Source organism: Bos indicus, chromosome 16 (genome assembly GCF_029378745.1).
Source record: "Bos indicus isolate NIAB-ARS_2022 breed Sahiwal x Tharparkar chromosome 16, NIAB-ARS_B.indTharparkar_mat_pri_1.0, whole genome shotgun sequence".
Taxonomy (NCBI): domain Eukaryota; kingdom Metazoa; phylum Chordata; class Mammalia; order Artiodactyla; family Bovidae; genus Bos; species Bos indicus.
In genome coordinates, this window is record NC_091775.1 from 39,816,247 (window position 1) to 39,834,162 (window position 17,916).

Here is a 17,916-nt window from a genome sequence, read left to right on the forward strand (position 1 = left end):
TCTGTTGGAAGACCCCTCCATCCACAGAAGGTGCTCAAGAACACCTGCTGACTGGGTTTAACACTGGAACCAAACTTTTTTCGACATAGTAACTATTAAATTCCTGATTATGTAAAATGCAATGGATATGTGTTACTTCACATTCTGGAACTGAGTAGGAGAAAAGCTTTTTTCTCATGCGTGTTTTGCTCTGCACTCAGCACTTTTACTGCTGTCCCCAATTTATACATTTATATTCAAGGTTCATGCTGAATCTGCATCTGTGTGAATGGAGACTGCAGCATCTTTACTTCAACCCCACTCCCAAATTTCAGGAAAGCCAGAGGACTGTCCACGGGGTAGGTGATAATGGGGGCATTTTCTGGACACTGATAGGAAGGCACTTGTCAACACTTTATTTTTGCACTAATTCTTCTGGATAGAAAGTCTACTCGGTAAGAACATCAGACCTCTCCAGACAATTCCGCTTCATCTTTTCCTGACCTAGAATTCACTAGACCTAAGTAGACTTTACATTATCGTGTATGCTTCTAATTACATACCAGCTTATATATAAACACATTCCATCAGCCCACATATCAGTTTGGAAGCACACCTTCACTCCTAACAGTAACATGAATAAAACAATAGCACTTGGCCTCTCTCTGAAGCCGTAGGCTGAATTTTGCAGAAGGGATCATATGGGCAAAAAAATTTATTTTCAGCTAAGTTCAATCACTCAGTCGTGTCCCACTCTTTGCGACCCCATGAATCGCAGCACGCCAGGCCTCCCTGTCCATCACCAATTCCCAGAGTTCACTCAAACTCATGTCCATCGAGTCGGTGATGCCATCCAGCCATCTCATCTTCTGTCGTCCCCTTCTCCTCCTGCTCCCAATCCCTCCCAGCATCAGGGTCTTTTCCAATGAGTCAACTCTTCACATAAGGTGGCCAAAGTATAGCATCAGTCCTTCCAATGAACACCCAGGACTGACTCCTTTAGGATGGACTGGTTGGAACTCCTTGCAGTCCAAGGGACTCTCAAGAGTCTTCTCCAACACCACAGTTCAAAAGCATCAATTCTTCAGCACTCAGCTTTCTTCACAGTCCAAATCTCACCTCCATACATGACTACTGGAAAAACCATAGCCTTGACTAGACGGACCATTGTTAGCAAAGTAATATCTCTGCTTTTTAATATGCTATCTAGGTTGGTCATAACTTTCCTTCCAAGGAGTAAGCATCTTTTAATTTCATGGCTGCAGTCACCATCTGCAGTGATTTTGGAGCCCAGAAAAATAAAGTCTGACACTGTTTCCCTATCTATCTCCCATGAAGTGATGGGACCAGATACCATGATCTTAGTTTTCTGAATGTTGAGCTTTAAGCCAACTTTTTCACTCTCCTTTTACTTTCATCAAGAGGCTCTTTAGATCTTCTTTACTTTCTGCCATAAGGGTGGTGTCATCTGCTTATCTGAGGTTATTGATATTTCTCCCGGCAATCTTGACTCCAACTTGTGCTTCATCCAGCCCAGCATTTCTCATGATGTACTCTGCATATAAGTTAAATAAGCAGGGTGACAGTATACACCCTTGACATACTCCTTTTCCTATTTGGAACCAGTCTGTTGTTCCATGTCCAGTTCTAACTGTTGCTTCCTGACCTGCATACAGGTTTCTCAAGGGGCAGGTCAGGTGGTCTGTTATTCCCATCTCTTTCAGAATTTTCCACAGTTTATTGTGATCCACACAGTCAAAGGCTTTGGCATAGTCAATAAAGCAGAAATAGATGTTTTTCTGGAACTCTCTTGCTTTTTCGATGATCCAGCAGATGTTGGCAATTTGATCTCTGGTTCCATTTATATTACCTAGAGCCAAAATCAAACCAACCAACCAACAAAAACTGATGTGGCTTGGGCTTCCCTGGTGGTCCAGTGGTTAAGAGTCAAGCTCTGGTTTGGGGAGATCTCACATGCTGCGGAGCAACTAAGCCGTGTGCCATAACTACTGAGCCTGCGCTCTAGAGTCCGGGAGCTGCAACTACTGAAGCCCATGAACTCTAGAGCCTGTGCTCTGCAATAAGAGAAACCACCACAATAAAGACTAGTCCCCACTCACTGCAACTAGAAAAAGCCTGCACACAGCAACGAAGGTCTAGCACAGCCAAAAACAACTAATTGAATAAATGTTTTTTAAAAAGCTGATGTGGCTTGACTAAGTTTTTCTTATTAGCTATGGTCCTTTATCAGTCATCCTTGTGAACAGGAATAATGCCTTCAGTATATTTGCTTTCTTAGAACACTACATCAGAATCATAGAAAGAAATTTTTAAAACCATGAATCCCCAGGAACCCCCAGCCCTTTATCACAAATCCCAAAGTGTGAGACTCAAGAATCTGTGATCTTAAGTTCCTCAGATGCTTTTTCTATGGCCAGCATCAAGAGTGTGTGAGAATCACTGCCCAGAATACCTAGAACATCACTCTATATACAGTTACTTTATATAAATGTTTTTAATATTTATTTATTTGGCTATGCTGGGTCTTACTTGTGGCATGTGGTATCTAGTTCCCTGATCAGGAATCAAACCCAGGTCCCAGGTGCCCTGCATTGGGAGGCTGGAGTCTTAGCCACTGGACCACAGAGTCCCTACAAATGTTTTATACACACACACACACACACACACATATATTTGATGAATGAATGAATAAGTCAAGACTGTAGAAATCAGCAAATCTCTGAGTTCTAACCATACCCAAGATCTACTGGTCTAGTGTCTTTTATTTATATATATATATATATATATATATATATATATATATGTATGACTTCATTGAATTTTCCTAAAGAACCTTTGATCTCAGCCCTCTTGTACAGATAAGGTCTAGTCTCTTCTATCTTGCAACTTGCATTGTCTGACCTAGACAGATGCTGACTGAATTCTGATCTGTGTGACCTCACCCCATTCCACCCCAAGCAGTCACCAACAATCCTACTCAGCCAAAAAACAATGATAAGAAAACTGCTTTATTTTTACCCCTCGACTGGTAAAGTAAATAGACTGAAATCATAAACCATGGCCTCACAGAAATACCTCCTGATATTCAACATAACTACTAATTGGTTATCTACTATAGACTGTATATGTGGCAGGCACAGTAGAGAATACAGAATGATTACAAGACTTGATACTTAACCTTGAATATTCAAGTTGATAAGACAGAAGGATGTATCACATCCTATGCTGGGAGCCTTTTGATATCATCTTATTCATTCCTCAGAGCAATTCTCTAGGGGAGAAAAGTATTATCATCTCTAGGTTACAGGTGAAGAAGTTGAGGCTTAAAGAGGTTAAATACCATCTCACAATTATATACTGACAGAGTTTGTATTTGAATTTTTCTTCTTTCTGACTCTAGAATTGAAGCTATAGACCCTAAACTACTGTATATTGTTCAATGGAGATAATTATCCATTCAATGTTATCCACTCCAGAAGTATGTAATAAGCATTTACTATATACCAGGTCCTGGCATAGATGCAGATACACAGGGTCTCTGTCTTCATACAGTTTCTAGTTTAACTGGAAAAGGAGGTATTTAACAGTAAATGCAATGAGGGTTATAAGGGAGAACTACAGGATGTTATTCAGGAGTGGGTAACCAGGAACTTATTTTGGTCTAAGGACACAGGAAGTAGCCAAATCCTTCTAAACTCAGGAACTTCACTTCCCAGCTGCAGGACCTAGGGAGAATTACACTTCCTTATTTGCAAAATAATGACAGTAACACCAGCTACAGATTTTGTGAAGGTTAAGAGATACAGTGTATGTAAAGCACAGAAACTGACAAAAAGTAACCACTCAATAATTATTAATTAACAGCTATTTAAAATTTTCATTCATATTTAAGAATACACAAAAGCAGGGGTAAAACAGAGAAAAGAGCAATAGGAGAAGGAAAATGCAGGGCAAAGGCCATAAGCCAAGAGGGGCAAAGTATCACATAACTTGCTGTAAGATCCAGTCCTGGAGAAGGTCCCCAAGCTTTTTGGCAGCAGGGACCGGTTTCATGGAAGACAATTCTTCCACAGGCCTGGGGAAGGGGGATGGTTTCAGGATGATTCAAGTGCATTATATTTATTATGTACTTTATTTCTATTATTATTACATCAGCTCTACCTCAGATCATCAGGCCTTAGATCCCAGAAGCTGCGGTCCCCTGCTGTAGAGAGCTCTGCCAGAGACAGCTGGACAGGCAGGTGGGGACCATATCAAGCCTTCAGGTAAAGATGTTTATCTTTGTACAAAGGCAACTGAAGCACCTAAAGGAATTTAAGACAAGAAGAGACTTGTTGAGATTCAAATTTTAAAAGACAACACCAAGGGAGGGTGGAGAGAATTCGTTTCATTTTATCAGATCAGATCAGATCAGATCAGTCGCTCAGTCGTGTCTGACTCTGCGATCCCATGAATCCAGCACGCCAGGCCTCCCTGTCCATCACCAACTCCTGGAGTTCACTCAGACTCACGTCCATAGAGTCAGTGATGCCATCCAGCCATCTCATCCTCTGTCGTCCCCTTCTCCTCCTGCCCCCAATCCCTCCCAGCATCAGAGTCTTTTCCAATGAGTCAACTCTTCGCATGAGGTGGCCAAAGTATTGGAGTTTCAGCTTTAGCATCATTCCTTCCAAAGAAATCCCAGGGCTGATCTCCTTCAGAATGGACTGGTGGCTCAGACAGTAAAGCGTCTGCCTACAATGCCGGAGACCTGGTTTCAATCCCTGGGTCAGGAAGATCCTCTGGAGAAGGAAATGGCAACTCACTCCAGTACTCTTGCCTGCAAAACCCCATGGACGGAAGAGCCTGGTAGGCTATAGTCCGTGGAGTCGCAAAGAGTTGGACACGACTGAGCGACTTCACCTTCACTGTGTGTGTGTGTATATATATATAGGCAAATTGCCAACATCCGATGGATGATCGAAAAAGCAAGAGAGTTTCAGAAAAACATCTATTTCTGCTTTATTGACTATGCCAAAGCCTTTGACTGTGTGGATCACAATAAACTGTGGAAAATTCTGAAAGAGATGGGAATAACAGACCACCTGACCTGCCTCTTGAGAAACCTGTATGCAGGACAGGAAGCAACAGTTAGAACTGGACATGGAACAACAGACTGGTTCCAAATAGGAAAAGGAGTACGTCAGGCTGTAGATTGTCACCCTGCTTATTTAACTTATATGCAGAGTACATCATGAGAAACGCTGGGCTGGAGGAAGCACAAGCTGGAGTCAAGATTGCTGGAAGAAATATCAATAACCTCAGATAAGCAGATGACACCACCCTTATGGCAAAAAGTGAAGAAGAACTAAAGAGCCTCTTGATGAAAGTGAAAGGAGAGTGAAAAAGTTGGCTTAAAGCTCAACATTCAGAAAACTAAGATCATGGCATCCGATCCTGTCACTTCATGGCAGATAGATGGGTAAACAGTGGAAACAGTGTCAGACTTTATTTTTCTGGGCTCCAAAATCACTGTGGATGGCGATTACAGCAATGAAATCAAAAGACGCTTACTCCTTGGAAGGAAAGTTATGACCAACCTAGACAGCATATTAAAAAGCAGAGACATTACTTTGCCAACAAAGGTCCGTCTAGTCAAGGCTATGGTTTTTCCAGTAGTCATGTATGGATGTGAGAGTTGAAGTATAAAGAAAGCTGAGTGCTAAAAAATTGATGCTTTTGAACTGTGGTATTGGAGAAGACTCTTGAGAGTCCCTTTGACTGCAATGAGGTCCAACCAGTCCATCCTAAAGGAGATCAGTCCTGGGTGTTCATTGGAAGGACTGATGTTGAAGCTGAAACTCTAATACTTTGGCCACCTGATGCAAAGAGCTGACTCACTGGAAAAGACCGTGATGCTGGGAAAGATTGAGGGCAGGAGGAGAAGGGGACAACAGCGAATGAGATGGTTGGATGCCATCACCGACTCGATGGACATGGGTTTGGGTGGACTCTGGGAGTTGGTGATGGACAGGGAGGCCTGGCGTGCTGCAGTTCATGGGGTTGCAAAGAGTTGGACACGACTGAGCAACTGAACTGGACTGAACTGATAGGCTTCCCTGGTGGCTTAGTGGTAAAGAATCTTCCTGCCAATGCAGGAGACTCAGATTCTATCCCTGGTCCAGGAAGATTCCCCTGGAGAAGGAAATGACAACCCACTCAAGTATTCTTGCCTAAGAAATCCCATGGACAGAGGAGGCTGTCAGGTGGGCTACAGTCTGTGGGGTCACAAAGAGTGAGACAAGACTTAGCAACTGAACAACTATATATGCATGTGTGTGTGTAATAATTTCCAATTAGTCTGCACGTGCAGCTTTAGTAATTTCAGTGATGAGTGTGTTACCTTGATTGTGGTAATAGTCTCACAGGTGTAAGTCAAATTTTATCAACTTTTACACTTTAAATATATGCAGTATGTGCACGCGTGCTAAGTCACTTCAGCCATATCCGACTCTTTGTGACCCTATGGACTGTAGCTTGCCAGCCTCCTCTGTCCATGGGATTCTCCAGGCAAGAATACTGGAGTGGGTTTCCATGACCTTCTCCAGGGGATCTTCCCTACCCAGGGATTGAATCCATGTCTCTTATGTCTCCTGCACTGACATGTGTGTTCTTTACTGCTGGCACCACCTGAGAAGCATATGAACTATATTTTATGTCAAATATACCTTTCACTTTGACCCAGCTTTCTGGAGCTATTAGTAATTGCTCTCCACTCTTCCCTTGGACATATTGGACACCTTCTGACCTGGGGGGGTTCATCTTCCAGTGTCATGATCTTTCTGCCCTTTCATACTGTTCATGGGGTTCTCATGGCAAGAATACTGGAGTGGGTTGCCATGAACTTCAGCGGACCATATCTTATCAGAACTCTCCTCTATGGTCCGTCCGTTTTGGGTAGCCCTGCACATAGCTTTATTGAGTTACGCAAGCTCCTTCGCCATGACAAGGTTGTGATCAATGAAAGGGATTAAACATAATAAATTATTTTCTTAAAAAATAAGCAATTTTTATCAAAGATAGGAAGACAAATTAGCAGTGGCCAAAATACTCTACTTAGATGATGGATGGTGAGGGCTTAGATTATTATGATGGCAGCAACTGGAATGGAGAAAAAACTTGATGCTTCATTGGATATGGAGGGTATGAAGGATAAAGTGTGAAAGAGAAGAATCTGGGGATTTTCCAGATTACTAGTTTGAGCAAGCTAGGTAGATGGTGGTATTGCAAGTTAAGTTCCCTAGAGAAGAAACAAAAACTAGCATGCAGAACTTTAACTAGACTGCTCTTGGGATCAACACCAGTGAAAGGGGGAGAAGAAAGCAGAATTAGACTGAGAATTAGCTAGCCCTTTGTGGAGCTCTGGAACAGAGATGGCCCTTCAAATAGCCCACAGAGGAGGTTGAAAGGCCAGACCTTTACACCATCACACCAATGGGACAAGAGGAAGGAGGAGCAGCCTTGGGCAAAGCAGCTCTCTTCAGATGAGGCAATGCCCAAAGAGGACTCATATCTGCAGGCCACTGCCAGCCAGCCATCTCTCAGGAACCGGAAAAATAAGTCATTAATTTGGGCAGCATATATCAGGGTCCTCCACTGTTGGGGACCCTCTCACTGAGAGACATAGGACACTTAGTTCTTAGACTGATAACAACTTTACATATAATGAAGGCACAAACAGCACTCAAGGAGGATTCTATAAATAGTTTGATAACAAAGTCTAAATCTGATGGTTACAAAAGGGTTTTAGAAGCCTCACTTTCTGAAATCACACCACTGCAGGAAAAACTCTCCAATTTCTTAAGATGATAATGATGAAGTTTCTTTGGAAATAAAAATAATCTGAGGAGACTGACTCTATTTCTCTATTTCTCTCCATCCACACTGTAGGATTCAAACCCACCTCCCCACCCCAAGCCCTGACTACTCCTTTGATTATCATTCTAGCCTCCTAAACCAGTTGCTCCTATGCTCAGCCAACCTGTTCTCTCCATTTCAAATACTAACCATTTATACTAACTACTAACCAGCAGCTAGCACAGTGCCTGGTGCATAGTACCTGCTCAATTAATACTTGTTGAAAGAAAAAAATGAGTAAGGAATAATATACATTATACTGTATTCAATGTATAATGCCACGAAAATTCATGAATTTCACCTAGACTAGATAATATCCCAGTATAAATTCATCCAAAGGCTCCTCTTGCCCCTGGGGTAGAATCTGACTCAGTTTATAAGGTTCTTGGCAGTATAGTCTCTGATCACCTCTGCAGTTTTGCTTTTTACTCCAATCTCTCCTCTTTCTCCTTACGTCCTCAAGGAGTCCTCAAACATGCCATGTTCCCTTTGGTTTAGGGGTGTGTTTCCACATGTTTCCTCTGCCTGGACCATTCTTCACCCTTCTCTATATACAAGCCAACTGCCTCTCTTTCCCTAAACACTGTTCTACTAAATATTGCCATACCTCCCCCATCACAGACACACACTCATTCTTAACATACATCCACATATGTCGCTAATTCCTATACAATGTTGCTGCTGCTGCTGCTAAGTCGCTTCAGTCGTGTCTGACTCTGTGTGACCCCATAGACAGCAGCCCACCAGGCTCCTCTGTCCCTAGGATTCTCCAGGCAAGAACACTGGGGGAAAAAAAAAGAAGAACACTGGAGTGGGTTGCCATTTCCAATGCATGAAAGTGAAAAGTGAAAGTGAAGTCGCTCAGTCGTGTCAGACTCTTAGCGACCCCATGGTCCGCAGCCGACCAGGCTCCTCCGTCTGTTAGGATTCACCTTCCCTGACCAGCCCTCTCTGCAAATCTGGTTTAGGTGCCCATTCTTTCAGTTCACATGCTACCTTTTAATTCCCTCATCAGACCATTTATAACCATTAATTATAACTACTTGTAATTTTTTTAACCTCGCCCCACTTGATTATACTCTCCCTGAGAACAGGAGTTTAGACTGCTTTATTCATTTTTATCTCCTTTGTGGCTGGCACAGTGCCTAGAACATCATGCATGCTCAGTCGTGTCCAACTCTTTTTGACCCCATGGACTGTAGCCCGTCAGGCTCCTCTGTCCATGGGATTTCCCAGGCAAGAATACTGGAGTGGGTTCCCATTTCCTTCTCCAGAGGATCTTCCCAACTCAGTGATCAAACCTGAATCTCCTGCATTGGCAAGCGGATTCTGTACCACTGTGCCACCTGGTAAGTTCTTAATAAATATTTGTTGAAGGAAAAAGAAAGCATAACATATATTAAATGTTACATATTAAAATCAAAGTAAATAATACAGATTCATGATACACATCATGACATTTACAAATAGACAAATGGCAAATATGCCATTTGAGTAATGTATTAAAAATTCCCATTCCATTTATTTTCTGCTATCCACTTCAAAAAGGTGAATTCTTCCCATGACATGAGGTCATCTCATTGACCTCATGAAATTCTATGGAACACTTACTTGCAAGATTGATGTAAATTCTTTAAAGCAAAATTCCCTCTAGGCTGATTTAGGGAAACTGTCTTCTAATACAAGGTGGCAATAATTAGCTACGATTTGTTAACAATCCACTTCATCTTAATAAGTCCTTAAACCCTCAACTATTACCAAGGGCTGGCTGGCCAGCTCAGAAGTCACATTGTTAGAGAACAGGCAACAAGTTGTTGCTCCTTGTTTTTTTCCTCCACCGTACCTGGAAAAAACTTACCTTATGCAAATCTGAGTGAACAAAAAATGATAATGATAATCTTGAGCCCAAATTTTCTTTAATATTTTGATCTTAGATAAAGGTCAAGAAGCTTTCCTGGTGGTCCACTTCTACTGTACTCCCAGTGCACTTCCACCACAGGGGCACAGGTTCACTCCCTGGTCAGGGAACTAAGATCCTGCATGTTATGTAGCCTGGCCAAAAAAAAAAAAAAAAAAAACAGTCAAAATGTCCAGCAAATAACTAGAACTTATATTTGCATGGTACCAAATAAGCATAAATACTTTCTCATTACCTCCTCGTTTCATAACACTGGTAAAGCTGGATAATTAATTCATTGCTGAAATGTTGATTCAATTTGAATTTTAAGGAGAATGACTGTGGATTTCACTCTCTAAATCAATAAGCTGGTTACTTCAGTGTTTTTATTTGTATCAGACCAAATTACTGTTGATGTATTACTTAATGATTTTAAGCAACAGTATTTCTTGCTTTTGGTGTTGACCTTTTAACAATGAATATTTGTTCATGCTTATTCTTTCTGTGCTTTTTAAATAATCACTTTAAATCACATCCTGTTGTTGAGTTGAGGGCGATTTCACTAGTAATGGTCATGTAGCATAATGCTCTACTGGTAAGAAAAGAGCCTAATCTAGTCAATAGCATCATCACTGTCCCTCCAGGTTAGACAGCAAGTGATGAAGAGATACACTCCTTGAGTGAGGGTCACAGAAAGTATGCAAAGAGCCTTCCAGACAAGCTGGGAGAATGATGACATCAGCCTTGCTTGAAGCTAGACCTAAGTTCAAATACCAACTCTAGCACCAATCAGCACTGTGAGCTCAAAGTAAGCCCCAGATCCTTTTGAGCACAGTTTTATCAACTGCATTGCAATCTGCCACGTAAAATGATATGTGTAAACTACCACATAATTGCACTCATCTCACACACTGGCAAAGTAATCCTGTGTGAAGATGAACTTCCAGATATTCAAGCTGGATTTAGAAAAGGCAGAGAAACCAGAGATCAAATTGCCAAAATCCGCTGGATCATTGAAAAAGCAAAAGAGTTCCAGAAAAACATCTACTTATGCTTTATTGACTATGTCAAAGTGTGGATCTCAACAAACTGTGGAAAATTCTGAAAGAGATGGGAATACCAGACCACCTGACCTGCCTCCTGGGAAATCTGTATGCAGGTCAAGAAGCAACAGTTAGAACTGGACATACAACAGACTGGTTCCAAATAGGAAAAGGAGTATGTCAAGGCTGTATATTGTCACCCTGCTTATTTAACTTATATGCAGAGTACATCATGAGAAATGCTGGACTGAATGAAGCACAACCTGGAATCAAGATTGCCAGAAGAAACATCAATAACCTCAGACATGCAGATGACACCACACTTACGGCAGAAAGTGAAGGAGAACTAAAGAGCCTCTTAATGAAAGTAAAAGAGGAGAGTGAAAAAGTTGGCTTAAAACTCAACATTCAGAAAACTAAGATCATGGCATCCGGTCCCATCACTTCATGGCAAATAGATGGGCAAACAATGGAAAACAGTGACAGACTATTTTGGGGGGCTCCAAAATCACGTAGATGGTGACTGCAGCCATGAAATTAAAAGACACTTGCTCCCTGGAAGAAAAGTTACAACCAACCTAGACAGCATATTAAAAAGCAGAGACATCACTTTGCCAACAAAGGTCTGTCCAATCAAAGCTATGTTTTTTCCAATAGTCATGTACAGATATGAGAGTTGGACTATAAAAAAAGCTATGCCGAAGAATTGATGCTTTTGAATGGTGGTGTTGGAGAAGACTTTTGAGAGTCCCTTGGACTGCAAGGAGATCCAACCAGTCGATTCTAAAGGAAATCAGTCCTGAATATTCATTGGAGGGACTGATGCTGAAGCTGAAACTCCAATACTTTGGCCACCTTATGCAAAGAACTGACTCACTGGAAAAGACCCTGATGCTGGGAAAGACTGAAGGCAGGAGAAGGGGACGACAGAGGATGAGATGATTGGATGGCATTATCGACTTAATGGACATGAGTTTGAGTAAGCCTCAGGAGTTGATGATGGACAAGGAAGTCTGGCATGCTGCAGTCCATGGGGTTGCAAAGAGTTGGACATGACTGAGTGACTGAACAGAACTATATTAAAAAGATTCAGAATAGTGCTGGCCCCCATTAAGCATGTGATAATTTTTTTTAGTTTTTATTGAATTTGTTAGAATATTACTTGTATTATATGTTTTGCTTTTTGGTCACGAGGCATGTGGGATCCTGACTAAGGATTAAACCTGTACCCCCTGCATTGGAAGATGAAGTCTTAACCACTGGACTGCCAGGGAAGTCCCAGCATGTAATAATTTGCAGCTATACCAGGGTTATATGCAGTAGTTAATGCAGCACCAACAGCCAAATGAGAGACACAGCACTGATGTGTTCAGTTGCTGCCAGGGGCTCCTCAGGCCAAACTTCTTGGTTTTCTGCAACCTGGCTAACTCCTCAAGGTTAAAAGAACCTTCTCTGTTTATCAGACAAGGCTCCCTTCCTCTTGCGTGCATACACGTTAAGTCGCTTAAGTCATGTCCGACTTTTTGAGACCCAGTGGGCTGTAGCCTGCCAGGCTCCTCTGTCCACGGGATTCTCCAGGCAAGAATACTAGAGTGGGTTGCCATGCCCCCCTCCAGGGGATCTTCCAGACCCAGGGATCAAACCCGTGTCTCTTATGTCTTGGCAGGTGAGTTAGTGGTCTCCAGAAAGGGCATCTTCTCAGCACATCATGGAGATCAGAAGGAGACCTTAATGTGGAAGAACTTTAGAACTAAGATCTATGTCCCTGCTTCATTGCAGCCAGCATAGGGTAACTAACTGCCCCATCCTGCCCTGGACTGTTTCCTGGATCATGGGACTTTCAGTACTAACACCATGACAGTCTCATGCAAACTGAGATGACTTATCATCCTAGCATTTTCCAAGACTGGGCAGGTAGCCTGATAATATGTAGCCTAACAAGTAAGTGGTGGGATGGTTAGATAGCATCACTGACTAAACGAACATGAATTTGAGCAAACTCCAGGAGATACTGGAGGACAGAGGAGCCTGACATCCATGAGGTTGCAAAGAGTCAGACAAGACTTAAGTGATCGAACAACAACAATAAATTGTATTAATACTATAATGATTAAGACTTTCCAATTAAAACTCTCATGTAGGTAATAATGAACATTGAAATGAAGAATTTCATTTCATTGCAATTTACCCAGGCTATTGAAAACTTTGAGAAGCTTTTTCTCATTCTCTTTGAATCACTATTTCTCTTTTCTTTATAAAGTTAACAATGGTTCGAGTATTGTGCTATTAATTCCCATTTGAAGCAATTAACTCACTGATACTCTTAGCAACACAAAGAACTATTTCTGAAATAACTGTTTAATTAACCCCAGCAGAAATAAGAATGGAGAATACAAAGAAACAGAATCTGAACTGGGGATGAAATTTTGAACCACATGAAATTCTCTTCTTTCACAGAAGCCTGCTGCTACTGCTGCTAAGTCGCTTCAGTTGTGTCCGACTCTGTGCGACCCCACAGATGGCAGCCCACCAGGCTTCGCGGTCCCTGGGATTCTCCAGGCAAGAATACTGGAGTGGGCTGCCATTTCCTTCTCCAATGCAAGAAAGTGAAAAGTCAAAGTGAAAGTGAAAAGTGAAAATGAAGTCACTCAGTCATGTCCGACTCTTAGCGACCCCATGGACTTCAGCCTACCAAGTTCCTCTGCCCATGGGATTTTCTGGGCAAGAGTACTGGAGTGGGGTGCCATTGCCTTCTCCGCCATAGAAGCCTAAAGGTTATTCAAAATATCTAGTTCTAGTGCTAACAAAGAAATGTACTATCATGAAACAATGCCATTTGCAGGAACTGTGGATGGAATTAGAGATTATCATACCAAGAGAAATAAGTCAGAGAAAGAGAAATATCATATGATATCACTTATATGTGGAATCTAAAAAAAAGATGCAAATTAACTCATTTTCAAAGCAGAAACAGACTTAAGACAAAACAAACATTATTACCACAGTGGAAGGGGTGGTGGAGGGATAAATTTGGAGTTTGGGATTAACAGATACATACTACTTTATATAAAATAGATAAAGGAACTATATCTTGTAATGGAACTATATCTTACAATGGAAAAGAATCTGAGAACACAGATGCATATGTATATATATATATGTCAATTAAAAAAGAGAAATTTATTATCAATCTTACTTATTTTCATTACTATGTGGCAATAAATGATTTGAATTCGTGGCTTCTTTTACACATTTTACATACAATCTGTTGGGCAACAAAAAAGTTAAAAGTGACTTATACTTTCAGAAATGCTACAGGTAGCAACCAAAGTTACAATTTTAGACATAATAACTGAGTACTGTATTTATGTTTATCAGCAACATTTCAAGTTTCTCTTTCTGGCCTAAAACATTTAGAAATCACCTTTTCTATATTTTCAATTACCACCTGCCTAGCTTCTTTGCAATCATTTCTACTTTGCATTCCCTAGATCTCTCCCTTTCCTTTTGGCCTCTGGATCCTTGCCCTATAACATTACTCACTTCCTGACTTCGGTGAGTAACTTCCAACCTGAGGCAAAACTGTAAACCAGTAAGTCTCTTTCCTCCATCTCCTTCCTCTTCCCCTTTCTTCTCCATGATACCCTCAGTTCATTAATGATATTATACCCTCTTGACTTAAATCCACTGCTCCAAGAACTTAGTTTCTCTTCTCAGCTAAGAAAATTCCGGGGGTGGACAGTAAATCCCAATTATTCAAATTTCTTTGACGCACAACTTGCAATGAATGAACAATGCTTTTATCCAAAAAGCACCTTTTATTCCATTATTTTAAAAAAGGGTCTGCTAAGCAAATTAATAATAGTCTGACAAATAATGAAAATCTTTAAAGTAATATTCCATTATTTTATACATAATGGAATATTTTTATATAACATACAATATATTTAGTATATAACTTCTTAGAAGTTCACAGAAGTAGTTTTTCAAAGCACTGGCAATACATTTTCTTTATTGGCAAAATTACAATATCTGTTGAGGTTTATAAAATGAGCTTACAATTTCATTCAGTATTTGGGAATTATGGTTTTCATTACATCAGGCTCATACTATTTCACAATTTACTAAATATGATATGCTGGACTATTGGTGAAAGGAAACTAAAATTGTCAGGTGCACACAAACATTTAAGAAACACCATTACTAATGAAGCATGAAACCTTCATTGGTTCTTTTTCATCGCATACCTAATAAATTTTCAGTATCTACAGGTTTACAGATTCAATTTCAATGAGAAGGGTAGAAACTCAATGAAACCACTAGCTAATAAGGCTCGACAATCACAAACAAAGTAGGTCATATTGTTTGGAGAATCAATTTGTTTTCAGTAAAAAAACTAGACTGTCCTTATTTCATATATCAACTGGCAATTTGCTAATGTTATCTTAATGTTTAAAAAGCACAACAGGAAATTAAACGCATGTTTTCATTCAAACTGTCATGAAAACATTTTTGTTACCAATGACAAATTTATCTACACCAAAAGGGTGTTAGGGGAGATTTGCAAATAATCCAAAACAAAATAAAACTTTTTAAAGAGTACTATTTGGCTTTGGACATTGCACCAATACCTAGTGATGGCAGTCAGATTTTTCCCAAGATATTTGAAATAGGGATGATAAGACCGCTTCCTGAAAGTTAAACTTTAAGATTATATACAATGGATACGAGCAGAAGTAGGCAAAGTCACCTTTAAAATGCAAACTTGCCTGACTTGATTGTGACTTGATTCTATTGAAGAATATTGCTAAAAGGTTTGGGTAGCCATGGAAACAGAGAAAAGAGCATACAGAGGCACCTGAGGGCCAGTGTCCATCCAAATGCTGTCAGGAGAGAAGACGCCCAAATCAACAGAGCAGCAAGATGTCCCTACTGTACTGGAGATCAATATATAAAGCTCCAACTATTGGAAACTGAGTATTTCTATCTTTGGGATGAAATTGTCCTGTCATGGAGATAGATGAATCAAGAACAGTCTATACACACAACTCAGCTTGTTCTGAATTTGTGCTCATCAAGCAACCTTCTGATAATGTCTTTGGTTTCCTAAGTAAGTTTGTCTACATAGAAAATGCACTGGCTTTCCATCCTGAGTATTCAGGTACACAAATTACAGCTCTTGGAAATTAATAACTATTCTGGTTGCACATGCTAGTCTTGTGACCTTGGTTAAGGTAAGTTCATCTGATTGCTGGAGCTGTTGCATGTTGCTAATGAAAGACACTTCTGTTCTAACATACTCCAGACAACATTCTAGAGTATTCTGGAAAATTCACCAAAGTAATGCTTCCTGTCTGCTTGAGGGCGGCCAGCAGGCCTTTCCCTGGCTATGCCAGCCAAGTGCTTCCGTTTCAAAAGATCATTGATATCAATGGTGTGGGGGCTGAATGCCTGTGATTTACCTCTCTTTATTATTTTATTTGTTCCAACACTTCTACAGTGACAATTTCATAATCATAATGGTGTAGAAGACAGCTAACCTGTTTGAGCTTTATTTAAAGACTAAAAAAATGCAATCTTTTTAAATCTGACACACAATGCTATATAGTTACACATGCATGCACACTGCTGCCAGGCTGTTAAGTCGCTTCAGTCGTGTCCGACTCTGTGCGACCCCATAGACGGCAGCCCACCAGGCTCCCCCATCCCTGGGATTCTCCAGGCAAGCACACTGGAGTGGGTTGCCATTTCCTTCTCCAATGCATGAAAGTGAAAAGTGAAAGTGAAGTCGCTTCAGTCATGTCCCACTCTGTGAGACCCAGTAGATGGCAGCCCCCCAGGGGCAGCCCCCCATCCGTCCATGGGATTTTCTAGGCAAGAGTACTGGAGTGGGGTGCCAATATATACACTGTACATATGTATGCACACATTTATCATTCGTTTCTCATAACAACTTTATGAGTCATGAATTTTTTTCATTACACATTAAAACTCTTCCTGGGACTTCTGCTGTGGTTCAGAGGTTAAGACTATGCCTTCCAACGTAGGGGTAAAGGGTTCAATCCCTGGTGGGAAAATCAAGGTCCCACACGCCCGTGGGTGCAGCCAAAAATTTTAAAACAAAAAAAACCAAACCATTTTTCTGACTGTAAAATCTGGGTATTATAGAAAGGTGAACATAACATTTTTTTAAAAATCTGATGGCTTTAAACACTATTAATGTGTTCGCCTTTACAAATAGTTCAAAATATATTTTAAAGTTTTTTCCTATAAATATGCATATGCTAATACTATGCTAAGTCGCTTCAGTCGGGTCGGACTCTGTGCGACCCCATAGACGGTAGCCCACCAGGCTCCCCCGTCCCTGGGATTCTCCAGGCAAGAACACTGGAGTGGGTTGCCATTTCCTTCTCCAATGCATGAAAGTGAAAAGTGAAAGTGAAGTCGCTCAGTCGTGTCCGACTCCTAGCGACCCCATGGACCGCGGACTCCGCGGTCCACGGGATTTTCCAGGCAAGAGTACTGGAGTGGGGTGCCATTGCCTTCTCCAAAATATGCATATATGTGTTTTTTTAATATGTGTGTTTTTATAACATATTTACGGCATAAGCATATTATGGCTTAAGCACTTCCCTTATCTTTAGATATTACTCAGAATTTAACAGCTTTCAAATATTCCATAATATCAATATATCATAATGTATTTATCTCTATATCTTTAACAACACACAAGTATTGGTGTTATGAGTACTGAGTGTTGTGTTTGCACCTTTCTAGAAAATACCAACATATTGCCAAATATCAAGGTTAAATTTTACGCATAGCTTAATTTTAATTAAACTGTCAAACTGTTGTTTGAACCAAGTCACACAACTATCCAACACCTACCAAGAGTGCTCACTTCTCTGAAGCATAACAACCTGTAATTGAGGTCTCTCGAAGAGTTTTTGGAGAGATCTCAAACAAAATCTTTGCCCTGCAGCGCGAGCTCTAATCTTTGGAACGCCCTCCGTCCAGCAAGAGGCGCCGTAGCCTTCCGCCGGGGTTGGGCCGCCACGGAGTCCTCACGTGATCCGGCCG

At 40.9% G+C, this 17,916-nt stretch overlaps 1 long non-coding RNA gene across 2 annotated transcripts; it reads right to left on the bottom strand.

The window, feature by feature from the left end:
• Nucleotides 1-2,992: 2,992 nt before the first annotated feature.
• On the bottom strand, nucleotides 2,993-17,898 carry LOC139176375 (uncharacterized). 2 transcript variants are annotated; one of them, XR_011560787.1, is made up of 4 exons: nucleotides 17,725-17,898; nucleotides 9,755-9,948; nucleotides 4,162-4,304; nucleotides 2,993-4,075 (listed from the first exon to the last, which is right to left on the bottom strand). It is a non-coding gene; the product is annotated as an uncharacterized lncRNA (long non-coding RNA). The 2 variants fall into 2 exon arrangements; XR_011560786.1 differs by having other exon boundaries at nucleotides 2,993-4,304; nucleotides 17,725-17,896.
• Between the last annotated feature and the right edge of the window lie 18 nt (nucleotides 17,899-17,916).